Raw genomic sequence first — 12,173 nt, 5'->3', positions numbered from 1 at the left:
TGCATGCTTCCCCCAGGAATACAATTTATAGAGTCCATTAGATGTTTATAGGACATGTATAAATCAAATGAGAGTCTGCAAAGCAGGCTTAACTCACCCTTTGTTCTTTTTATTTTTTATCACCATACAAAGCCTGCTTTGAACAATCGTTTGTCATTTATGAGGCAACAATTTTAATGAAAGTTGCAGAGTTGGAGTGGATGCTGGATCTTTAAGTGCGTTTTATCCCTACAATTCCTTTTTTTTTTTTGTTTTAGAGTCCTGTATAGAACAATACCACATTTAGATTAGGGTAGATTATAACCTAACCCTTATAATCTAACCTAAGAAATAACATAGTTGTTATTTTTTAAATTATTTGTATCTCAAAGCAGAACATTGTTGTTAAATTGCTCAGGGAGAGCATAAGTAGCTGTAAACACCACAATATTATGACCTTTGAAGTTGTTCTAGCTAAGGCTTCTTTGCAGATGTGCACATGGACATCACCTGTACTTGTTCTTATACCACTGAAGGAGTTTCTGTTCCAACAAATCAGGAGTAAAATTCTCATTCTGTGTAAGTTCGGGGTCCTTGGTGAAATTGCAGGCAGACGCTTTTTCAATGTCAGATGCTTTGTGCACATCACAAGGTTTCTTTTGCCAGTATTAGTAGAGAGAAAGCTTTAAACTGTCTTAAACATTCTTCCCTAATATGTATATCTGCACAGGATTGTTTTTTAATGACATTGTCTGTGCAGCTGCTCCACAATCATCAGTTAAAAAGAGTAAATTAACACCAGGCTGAAATACAGTTTTGCTGCTGGTTGTCATTACATGTGTTCAGAAGTTTTTTACAGTCTACAGATGCACCCAGCAGTGATGTCAAAGGTTTCTGGAGTGCACCTGTACAACACTGCAGCAAGGTGAAAAGGTCAGCAAAGATGGAGATTATGAATAAGCTGATAAAATGCAATTTGGAAATCTAAAATATGTGCAGAGATTTGGAGCTCGGGCCGGTTTGGAAGTCTTCCACTTGTCAGTCACCAAAAAACTATACAGAAAATAAAGAGGACTTTTGCCCAAATAAACAAAAGAACTCCTCCAGCTTTACTGCTACTGTGTTATGTGCTTTGTCAAAGAGCACATTTCCATTACAGTCACTGATGCTAACATTGACTTAGCGAGGGTAGGTACACATTGAAATGGACTGTGATGTTGTCTTGAATGCAGACGGAGGCCGGTGTGTCACTGCAGCTGCAGGACTACAAAGCAATTTCCCAGCGTGCAGATCTGTGCCCAGAATCGATAAATCACATTCCTGATTACTCTGCAGGGGGAAATAGAGTTTGTATTGTTTCTCCAAGACAAATGTACGCTCCAGGCAAGATAGATCTTATTTCCAGAGCCAAAGAAAGACAACCTAAATGCACACACACTGGCACACACACACCACCTCTTCGGCAGGGCCTTCCACTCTGTTAAACCGAAAACTGCTTCTCCCCCTTTCACTTTTCTCTTTCATTACGCTCCAAAACTCTCCCGTTTCTGTCACGCGCTCCCTCCTTTTCCCCCCTTTTCTTCTCTGGTTTGCTCCATTTCTTTCAAGGTAGCAATTTCAATAACTTCTCCGTGATTGAATCAATTGAAAGTTGCAGAGCAATTCCAAAAACTTCTTCAAAGCTGTTTGCAAACTGGCCTTTTTGCTGAAAAGGAACTGTGTGTTATCTTCAACACATTTCTGTGTGTGTGTGTGTGTCAAGTTTTGTGAGGTGTCAGCTGTAACAAACAAACATAACAAGTGTACATTTGTGGAGCAAAAAAATGTGTTTGTTTTTTCAATTTGGGTGACATTTCTAAAGTTTCATATCAGTAAGAATGGTTGATATATTTCAGTGACAATTGGATGCAATGAAATTCTAAAGTGTAGCTTTATTCTATTAAAAAAACACAGAGGTGCCAAGAATCCTCCCAAAGTCGTTTTCCTCCTTTTAATCTGGGCCACGGTGAGCATGGTGGTAGAGTACTTAGGACTGTGGCCTCACAGCGAGATGATTCTGACTTCAGTGCTTCTGGCGGGTTAGGGTCTTTCTGTGTGGAGTTTGCATGTTCTGTTATTTCCTCCTACTGTGCACAGACATGCACCAATGACTCTGGGTTCCCAAGCATGGATGGACTGATGGATTTTGGACCAAGTCTTACCACTGGTAAGGATCAGACAAAAGACAAACTGGATCATTCACATAACATCCTGAGTAGTAACTACACTCAACAAAAATATAAACGCAACACCTTTGTTTTTGCTCCCATTCCCCATGGGATGGACGTAGAGACCTAAAATTCATTCCAGATACACAATATAACCATCCCTCCCAAACAGTGGTCACAAATCAGTCCAAATGTGTGGTAGTGGGCACATCTGCTATATTGAGATAATCCATCCCACCTCACAGGTGTGCCACATCAGGATGCTGATCTGACATCATGAGTAGTGCACAGGTGTACCTCAGACTGCCCACAACAAAAGGCCACCCTGGAATGTGCAGTTTTTTGCGCTATTGGGGGTCTGGGGACCCAGAACCGGTCAGTATCTGGTGTGACCACCATTTGCCTCATGCAGTGCAACACATCGTCGCATGGAGTCTATCAGATTGTCAATTGTGGCCTGTGGAATGTTGGTCCACTCCACTTCAATGGCTGTGCGAGGTTGTTGGATATTCGTGGGAACTGGTACACGCTGTCGTATACGCCGGTCAAGCACATCCCGAACATGCTCAATGGGTGACATGTCCGGTGAGTATGCTGGCCATGCAAGAACTGGGACATTCTCAGCTGCCATCTGCCCTGAACAATGTGAACCATGATTCATCCGTGAAGCGCACACCTCTCCAACGTGCCAGACGCCATCGAATGTGAGCATTTGCCCACACAAGTCTGTTACGGCGACGAGCTGGAGTCAGGTCAAGACCCCGATGAGGACGACGGGCATGCAGTTGAGCGTCCCTGAGACGGTTTCTGACAGTTTGTGCAGAAATTGTTTGGTTGTGCAAACCAATTGTTCCAGCAGCTGTCTGGGTGGCTGGTCTCAGACGATCTTGGACATGAACCTGCTGGATGTGGAGGTCCTGGGCTGGTGTGGTTACACGAGGTCTGCGGTTGTGAGGCCGGTTGGATGTGCTGCCATATTCTCTGAAACGCCTGTGGAGACGGCTTATGGTTGAGAAATGAACATTCAATGCACGGGCGACAGATCTGGTTGACATTCCTGCTGTCAGCATGCCAATTGCACGCTCCCTCATTGCTTGTGGCATCTGTGGCATTTTGCTGTTAGACAAAACTGCACATTCCAGGGTGGCCTTTTGTTGTGGGCAGTCTGAGGTACACCTGTGCACTACTCATGATGTCAGATCAGCATCCTGATGTGGCACACCTGTGAGGTGGGACGGATTATCTCAATATAGCAGATGTGCCCACTACCACACATTTGGACTGATTTGTGACCACTGTTTGGGAGGGATGGTTATATTGTGTATCTGGAATGAATTTTAGGTCTCTACGTCCATCCCATGGGGAATGGGAGCAGTAACAAAGGTGTTGCGTTTATATTTTTGTTGAGTGTACAAACTACACTGCTCAAAAAAGACAATGGGATGAAATCCTTGGAGCCTACACTGGTGCAGTGGATCCTAGGATCCTCCTAATGCATGACAATGTGTGGCCTCATGTGGCGAGAGTATGCAGGCAGTTCCTGGAGGATGAAAGAATTGATATCACTGACTGTCGCCCACGTCTTCCCTGACCTAAATCCGATAGAACACCTCTGGGACGTTGTGTTTCAGTCCATCTGACGCCGCCAGGTTGCACCTCAGAGTGTCCAGGAGCTCAAGGATGCTCTGGTCCCGATCTGGGAGGAAATTCCCCAGGACACCATCTGTCATCTCATTATGAGAATATCAGACACACACAAGTATGTAGGGACCATATGAACTGCTGAATACCATTTTGAGTAGGATGGACTAGTCTGCTGCATATTCTTTTCACTTTCTTTTAAATTCAGCCCTCTGATTGTTAATAATTTTCATTTCCATCAACCAGTGTGGCATCCTTTCATTCCTTACACATTATCCAAACCATATCAGTATAGATATCAAGCATGATATGTTCCCCATTAATATCTGATGTTTTCAAAGTGTTCCTTTATTTTTTTGGAGCGTGTAATGACAATGCACCAGCTAAAACCTCAAAGAGTGACTGCATCTTTCACAATTTTGTCTGCAGACAGGCAGACAGAAACACCTCTCAGACTATTCAAAACCATCTCTTTGTTAGGTACGGTATAGTAGGGGGTCTGCAGAACCACATTTTTTAAAACACACACATGTACATACAGGCACAGACATCGACAGCCCCATGAAGGTAAAACAATTTTGTTATATAGCAAGAAAACTCTCATGATAGAAAGAAAAGCGAATCTTCACTGTGAAATGCATCAATATACTGAACAATTAAATAATCTCACATGCGATTGTATTCAGAATAATCTTGGATATATTTGAATTATCATGCTGTATTAATAATTGCAGCAAAACTTGTATATTTCAAGAGCAAAATCAATAAAGAACTCTACTACTTGTGCGCATTTTTTGCAGTTTTTGGATAATCAAGTAAATCACATCTGTATAGAATAAATGAAAAAATCCATATGCAAAATCAGTAATATGTATTAATTGTTGTTGCAACTTTGCTCACAATGGTACAAATATTCAAAAAAATAGCAGCTTTACCCAAGTGGGAATAGTATAGTAAAATATTATGTAAGGTGCCGTATATTACACCATAACAACATTCTCATTTTCACCCTTTTCTGAACTACTAACATCACTGTGTGTGTCTTAAAGCTCCTTATGAACCGGAAAACTTGCCCTAATAGAATTTCTCCCCCGTGCGTTTCTGAGCACATGTAGTTGCATGCATGAAGTCTTCTTCTATGGCTTGAAGCCACATATTTCCTGTTACATTTTATTGTATCAAGGCGCCCCACTGGGGGAAAAGAAAGTAGACGAGAGAGAGAAAACAAACGCTGTTTCTTCCCCTCTGGCTAAGGACTTCCTGAATGTGTCACTCATCCCAGAACAAGAATATACAAAGCCCCAACTAGAGACTTTGGTATTATTCCCTCTGCATGCAGGTGTGGACATGCAAACACTTACACAATTTCTTTTTTTTACTCTATCACAATCCATCCAATAATACAAATCCTACCAAGAATGAGTGTGCTCCTACTGCTGCAGTGCGTTAATGGAAGAACTGTCATCATCACCTATAGGATCATGTCGCTTTTTTTTTTTTTTTTTTTTTGAAAAGGGGAGCTTAAATGTTTATTGAGCCCCGGTGGCACATAAGAAGATCTGACCTCATCTGGGCAGATATAAAGCGTCTGCTTTCAGTAGGAGTACAGATGGAAACTAGCTTCAGCTTGATCCGTAACTCACTAAATCTGCTCCACCGAATCAAACAGCTGTTTGGTTTCTGTGCACAATTAAAATCAGAGCTCCTCTAATAATCTGCTTGAGTGAAGACATATCGTACATGTGCAGAAGGGGGAAAGCAACTTCTTAGTTAATCCTAACAAAGTTGCTTATGTAATTTACTTCTTTTTAAATTTCCACTTGTGCAGCTTAGTACTTAAAGTCTACAACTTTAGGCGGAAATGTTGTATTTGTACTCCTAATTTCACAGTAAACACAAGAAAATTAAAGGCAAGCATCATACAAAAGTGTTTGTGCTTTTAGAAACTACTTGAATTCAGAATTTTCCTTCTTCTTCTTCTTCTTCGATATTTTCAGCACTGTTTGTATAAGTTGAAAAATATCTCTTCCCACTCAGCACACCACCTGCTGTGTGACACATAAAGAAATCTGATCAGACCTGTGAGCTGGCAAACAGGCTCCTTTGTTGCACCTTTGAATCCAAACTTACACCGGTGCTGAAAGCGCTACAAAGGGATTGTATAGGCAGAACAACAGCATGCAGAACAGTATATGCATGAACTTTCTACTTGTTCTCGAACTTTTAAAAGCGCACCACATTCTTCTGGTGATTAAGAAATCAGGAGCTCAGAGCAAAGTCTGAAAGAACATGAGACATGGAGGGAAACAAAAGCTCGCAAAAGAAAAGAAGAAGGTTGAAAGACTGAGATGGTGTGTGTTAGTGTGTCTGTGCGACAGAGTGCAAGAGGTGATTACTTTGTGTTAATCTAGTATCAGCTTTCCACCATTTGGAGGCTTCCCAGTGTATTACTCATTATCTGCAGACAAGTCTGTTAAATACAGATTAGACAGCGCGAGTAAAGGGACACAGTATTCCTGAACTTTCTCATGAAACTCTCCTTGCAGAAACAATCTGTCTTCCCATGGGTTATCTGGGCTTTTCTCTGTAATGTCCCACTTTTTTCACCCTTCATGTTTTTTTTCCTCACTCTTATCCAGCTGTGCTCCATATTTCAGCCCTTTTCGTTTGAGCACATTTTGAATTGAGCTATCCCGGTGTTTCAAAAGGGCAGCAAGGAGAAAAAAGAAAAGAAAGAAATTAGGATAGGTTATCTATTTGAGTTTTTTTTTTCTTCCAGAAGTCAATGTATTTTTGTGATGACCTTGTTGATTTGAGCTGGTGAGGCCACATTTTTTTTCTCATAATTACTTTCTACTTTCAAAAAGAAAAATCAATAGATCCATACGGGTGTACACATCCTGCTACAGTAAGTGCACATCGGGTGAGTGCTCCATTTAGAAGGTGGCTCCTCACAGGTCACAAATCTAATAAGGTCTGTGCAGCCACATGCTATCACTGCATTCCAGAAAGCTGTTTACTACTGTTACTGTTTAAAAGGATGAGCTGTAAAGGAAAAGTATTAACAGATAAATATAGAGAATAGGTATACAGCAAAACAATCACTGAAGAAATTAGAAAGTGCTTTGAGTACCTGGGCATAAATTATATATTGTGTTTAGGTTTTGATGTGCTTCAGTTTGTCAAAACTAAACCTACAATCGCAACAAAAAACATTACTGATGAATAACGATCCTAAACCCAGAGATAATCAGTTTAACATCATAATAGAATTTCAAATTATGACTTGTTTTCAGGATTTCTGCTTGAAAATTGACTTCAGAACCAATATATTGTTGAAATGGTTGTTCTTGCATTTTCTTATGTTGATGTAATAATAATTCAGATAAGAATTATTCCTAGCAGATAGTAGGAAGTCTGTACACAAGCTTCTAGATTCATTGTCATAAAACAAGAGGCTACATAATTCCTTTCACATCAGGAGCCTGTGTTTTACTTTCAAACTAAGTGAAAGACAGGCTGGTTTAAAGGCACAGTACGTAATTTCTGCCTCTGGGGCTCTTTCAATCAGAAGTATGGGCGACAACATAAGCTATTTTTGTGACAAAGGAGAGACATTACCAAAGGATTATATTCCTTTTTGAATTTAACTGAAATGAATGTATTCACTGTGTAATTTAAAAAATGTATATACTGTATATTCTGTGTATTTATTATTTCACTCTTATTGCCTGTTCTTATTGTCCTTATCTTCAATGTTATGCTGCTCTGTTGTTTGTTAATTGCCCCTTGGGGATAAATTAAGTCTTCTGATTCTGATTCATTTTCACTGTACACAGTACAATGAGATTCAATGTGCAACTTCTCCAAAGAGCCACGTGTGGATACAGACCCTTACTCCAGGTCTGGGACAGATTTGTTTCTGAGGTGTACATGCAGGCAGCAGAAATAGTGACCACCTGTCACTATCTGTGGTTGAGGTAGGCAGTGCTTTGTAGGAATCTGTAATATTTTTGTATTTGCTAAGCGTGTTTGATCCCCTGGTGAGGTTTTGCAACTGGTGGGAAAAAACGTACGACCAAGGCTCAACAACTGATATAGTGGAAGTCCATGTAAGTCTGTGCTAGCTTAGCATTAGCTTGAGTGAGAATGTAGATAAGAACAGAAAACTCCCTCAGGAAGTAAAATCGCCTGTATCTGGGAATTACGTATACCAAATCTGGGGAGCAGTAAGTTCCTATAGTGACTTGGTTTGTGTAGTACTCAGTATTTAAATAAACGTAGAGCCCCCTTCCATTGCTCTTGCCAGAGTTCGCTGTTGTATCAGCTAGTTTGCGCCACAACTCCATGGAGCTACTGAGACAAAATAACATGTTTTTGTAACAGTCGGCATTGCTTTGCCATCCATTCATCCATTTTCCTCCACTTTTTTCAATTTAGAGTCATGAGGTACATTTTGTGTCTGCAGTATATAGTTTGTAGGGATGTGTCACCCTGGCAACTGGGAAACCACAGCTTTACAAGGAAGTGGAAACTACTGTGTTTTAACTTTGTTATCTGGTGTTAAAAGTACATTGGTTCACCCCACCAGCAACCCTCCAGCTTCCAAATCTAGATTTTCTTTCCTACTTTTTAGAAAACATTAATGTCATGTACAGTACTGTGCTGTCATGTCTTTATATTTTGCCTCCAAGCAGCTTGCAATAGTTCTCCAGGCTCTCTGAAGGTCTTTCAAAGTTTATCTTTGGACATTAGTGGCTTCATTCTTTATTTTAACATCTCTTCGTATCTGTCCTTAATAAAATTTGTGGAACAGGTACAGGACAAACGACGTGGCAGGACTAAAAACACATCTACAGCAGATGAACTGTATGTGAAAGTCACATCTTTAAGAAATCGTAAAGAATCCAGCAAAGACCCGACAAGGACCCGGGAGGTGCTTCTGGCCCTGCAGCTGATCCATCTGCTGCTCACCAAAGCATCATCAGAAAGTGTTTCAGAAGAAGGATGGCTGTCAAGAAGCTGTTTTTTAAGAAAAGAAATGGGGAGAAAAGGTTGAGGTATGCTAAGTTACACAAGAACTGGGCCAAAAATCTGTGGCAACAGATCTTATAGAATGATGAATCAAATTTTTCATTCAAGTCATCAACAGCAAGTGTCTATAGCATCTGTAAAACATGGTGAAGGGCCTGTCATGGTTTGGAAATCTTGCCAAAACTGACTGAATTATGAACATTAAAAAAGTATCAACAATGCAATACCATCTGGAAAGTATTTGGCAATAGCTTCATTTTTCAGCATGACAATGATCCCAAACACACTGTCAGTGAAGTAAAAGCATACCTAGACAGAAAAGCACACAATGGAAGACTATCAGTCATGGACTGGCCTCCCCAGAGCCCGGACATCAATATTATTGAAGAAGCGTGGGATCATCTTGCCAAAATAAAAGAACAAAAGGCAGCTAATGCTAAAGAAGGGTTTTGGAATGATCTTCAAGAAGCCTGGAGAACTATTTTTGAAGACGTCTTAAAGAAATTACAACATAGCCACAGAGTTCAGGCTTTGTTGAAGAGTAAAGGATGTTATACCAAATATTGACTCGTTAAAATTCTACAAACTCTGTTTTTGATTTATTCATAGTGCTGTTCATGGACTCAAAATAGTACACGTGAGACTGGACAGATGAAAAATCACATTCGGCTACATGAAAATAAGGATGGAAAATAGATTATAGGTTGTGAGCAAGGTTATTATCGTTAACGAAAACTAACGAAATAATGAAAACTAGAAGTGAAAAAACATTTTCGGTAATGGAAATAAAAATAAAAACAAAAAAAGGAAAACTAACTAAAACTGTAATGAGTGTTCACAAAACTAACTAAAATTAACTGAATTTATAGCAAAAATGTGTTTAGTTTTCGTTGATGTGTGCGTGTCATACAATAGTCAAGGGTGAAAATGAAGTTTAGTTTCCAGATTTTTTTCTTGATGTCTCATTATGCCAGCAGGTGGCAAGTGCGTTAGTCGAGTCGTCTGTGTTGCTGCTCCGTCCACGCGCAGAATCGTGTCAGGAAAAGTCGGGAGAAAGCGCCAGAGTCCAATTTGGGATTACTTTGAATATGATTGTGTTTTGGATAAAGCAAGTGTCTTGTAGTGGAAAGAGACAAATTATGAGGGACATTTCTAAAGGGAAAAAAATCCCACAAACCTTAAAGTGCACTTGAAAAGCTCACACAAGAAGGCTAACCTAGCTTACCTTGAGAAGGTAAGGGAGCACACTCAACCCTCATCCCCAGAAAACAGAAGCTAACCCCAGGCAAGGCAGCGTGATGCATCCCAAGACAACAGGACGGGGACATCTACATAACTGTGTGAGTCAATTGCCTTCAAAAAGTTTATCAATTCACTTGAACCAAAATTACGAACACCCGGTGCTGTAAGAGTTAATAGTCTTATTGGGGCCAAGATATACATTTTATAGTTGCCTGGTATCATTGGTTGTTCATCTGCCTTTATTTATTTATTTATTTAAAGAACCCATAGGTGGGAATGTGAGTTGTCTGTCTCTGCGTGTTAGCCCTGCGACAGACAGGCGACCTGTCCAGGGTGCAGGGTATGGTAGCTGGAATAGCAACATACCCAAGGATAAGCAGAAGAGCATGACTGATATGATGAAACTGGGATTTTGTTACACTTAATTATTGCAAACAAAACTAAAACTATAACTGAAACTAATCAAAACTAAACTGAAACTAAGGATTTTCAAAAAAATAAAAACTAAACTAAACTAGCAAACAATTGGTAAAAACTAATTAAAACTGATATAAAATTGAAAATCTGAAGTCAAAACTAAATAAAAATAAAAACTAATGAAAATTGCAAAACTATTAAAACCCTGGTTGTGAGTGTTTGACAAACTGCCATGAGGCTGCATTGTGGGATCTGAACTGTTTTTTTGTTTTTGTTTTTTTACCACTTATGCAATAAAAACCGTATTTGACTCAAGTAGAAATCATGTTCACAGAAGAGGTGCTCGATTTAAATTTTAATTATTTGTGATTTTGTCATAAACTCAGGTTATATCGTTCCTATTAACTTATGCATTAAGTCCACTACATGCATACATATCTACGTAACAATTTGTGGTATTTCAGTTGTGTTGCAACCCACCACTGTTATCTGGCTTCGAAATAATGCTGCAAACTATACAGTGAATAAAAGTACAGATTTATCTTGTTTTCATCACTGTTGAAAGCATTTCTTGGAAAAGAGGTACAGTATACAAGTCTACAAGTATATAACATTGGTCAAAAATGTTAGATGCTTTGAAGTTTTAGAAGCTTTCAAAGGGGTGTTATGGATGTAGCCAGCACTGATTAAGAACAACAAAGAAAGAATGTGAGCCAAACACAGTGAAAAATGGACAATGTGAAAAACAATTGGAAACACTTTGAGTGTAAAGTCTTAATATTTTCTCTGAAGTTTTCTGCGAGTGATTCTGTAAGAAGTTACTAATTAGAGAGAAATTTCATGTTTGTCTGCTTCTAAACAAATTTAACAGTTTTTGATGTTCAGCTGACCAGCTGCGCATTGACTCTCGATCTGACAGCAATTACTCACAAATACAAGTCTGAAAAAGTAACCTCTCAACACTGCGTCTGTTTTCCTATAATTAATAGCGAACTACACAGTTCTTTCCAGGAAACATCTTGGTGATTATCAGCAAACTATTTGGACAAAGACACATAAAATGAAGCCAAATTATTTGCAACATTTCTGCAGCCGGACCTTTGCTACCATTATGAGTGCATCTTGAAGCATGCTTGTGCAGGCTCACTGTGCTCTAAGAAATACTTAAGAAGCCATATTTTTAAAAGAAACAATGGCTGGTTTTGAAGACACATTTTGGATTGTGCCATTTTACACTGCTTGGATGCACACTAGTTTTCAGCATTTTCTACAGTAAGCTACATCGTCGTCTGCGTCTGGATTAAAAATAAAAACAGATGTGAATGTTAACAAGGAGATGAGCTGTCCTCTGCAGACAAATTCTTCCAAGAGAAGTAACCTCCTCTGTTTTTATGAGTTTTGAACTTGGAGCTTAAAGGCAGAGCTGTCTATAAATCACATAAAGATAAAACAGATTAGGTTAACTCTTAGCAGAGTAAGTGCACAATAATCACAATAATCACACATACAGAAATGCAGAAACACATTAGTGGAGCACTGAGAAAAGACAAAATGTGTGGTTCTATAATAGATATACAACGAAATGGTTGGAGATCAACGTAAATGGCTTCTATCTAAATGTTTGCATAATAAAGCATTTATTAATCCATAGAC

At 39.4% G+C, this 12,173-nt stretch overlaps 1 protein-coding gene across 1 annotated transcript in view; it reads right to left on the bottom strand.

Moving 5' to 3' along the window:
- Window positions 1-12,173, bottom strand: part of znf385d (zinc finger protein 385D) — a 97,376-nt gene that overhangs the window by 69,735 nt on the left and 15,468 nt on the right. The window lies entirely within an intron of this gene.

The sequence above is a fragment of the Astatotilapia calliptera genome, chromosome 11 (assembly GCF_900246225.1).
Source record: "Astatotilapia calliptera chromosome 11, fAstCal1.2, whole genome shotgun sequence".
In the NCBI taxonomy this organism is placed as follows: Eukaryota; Metazoa; Chordata; class Actinopteri; order Cichliformes; family Cichlidae; genus Astatotilapia; species Astatotilapia calliptera.
The sequence above is the reverse complement of the archived record's forward strand: the minus strand, read 5'-3'. Positions and strand labels throughout refer to the sequence as shown.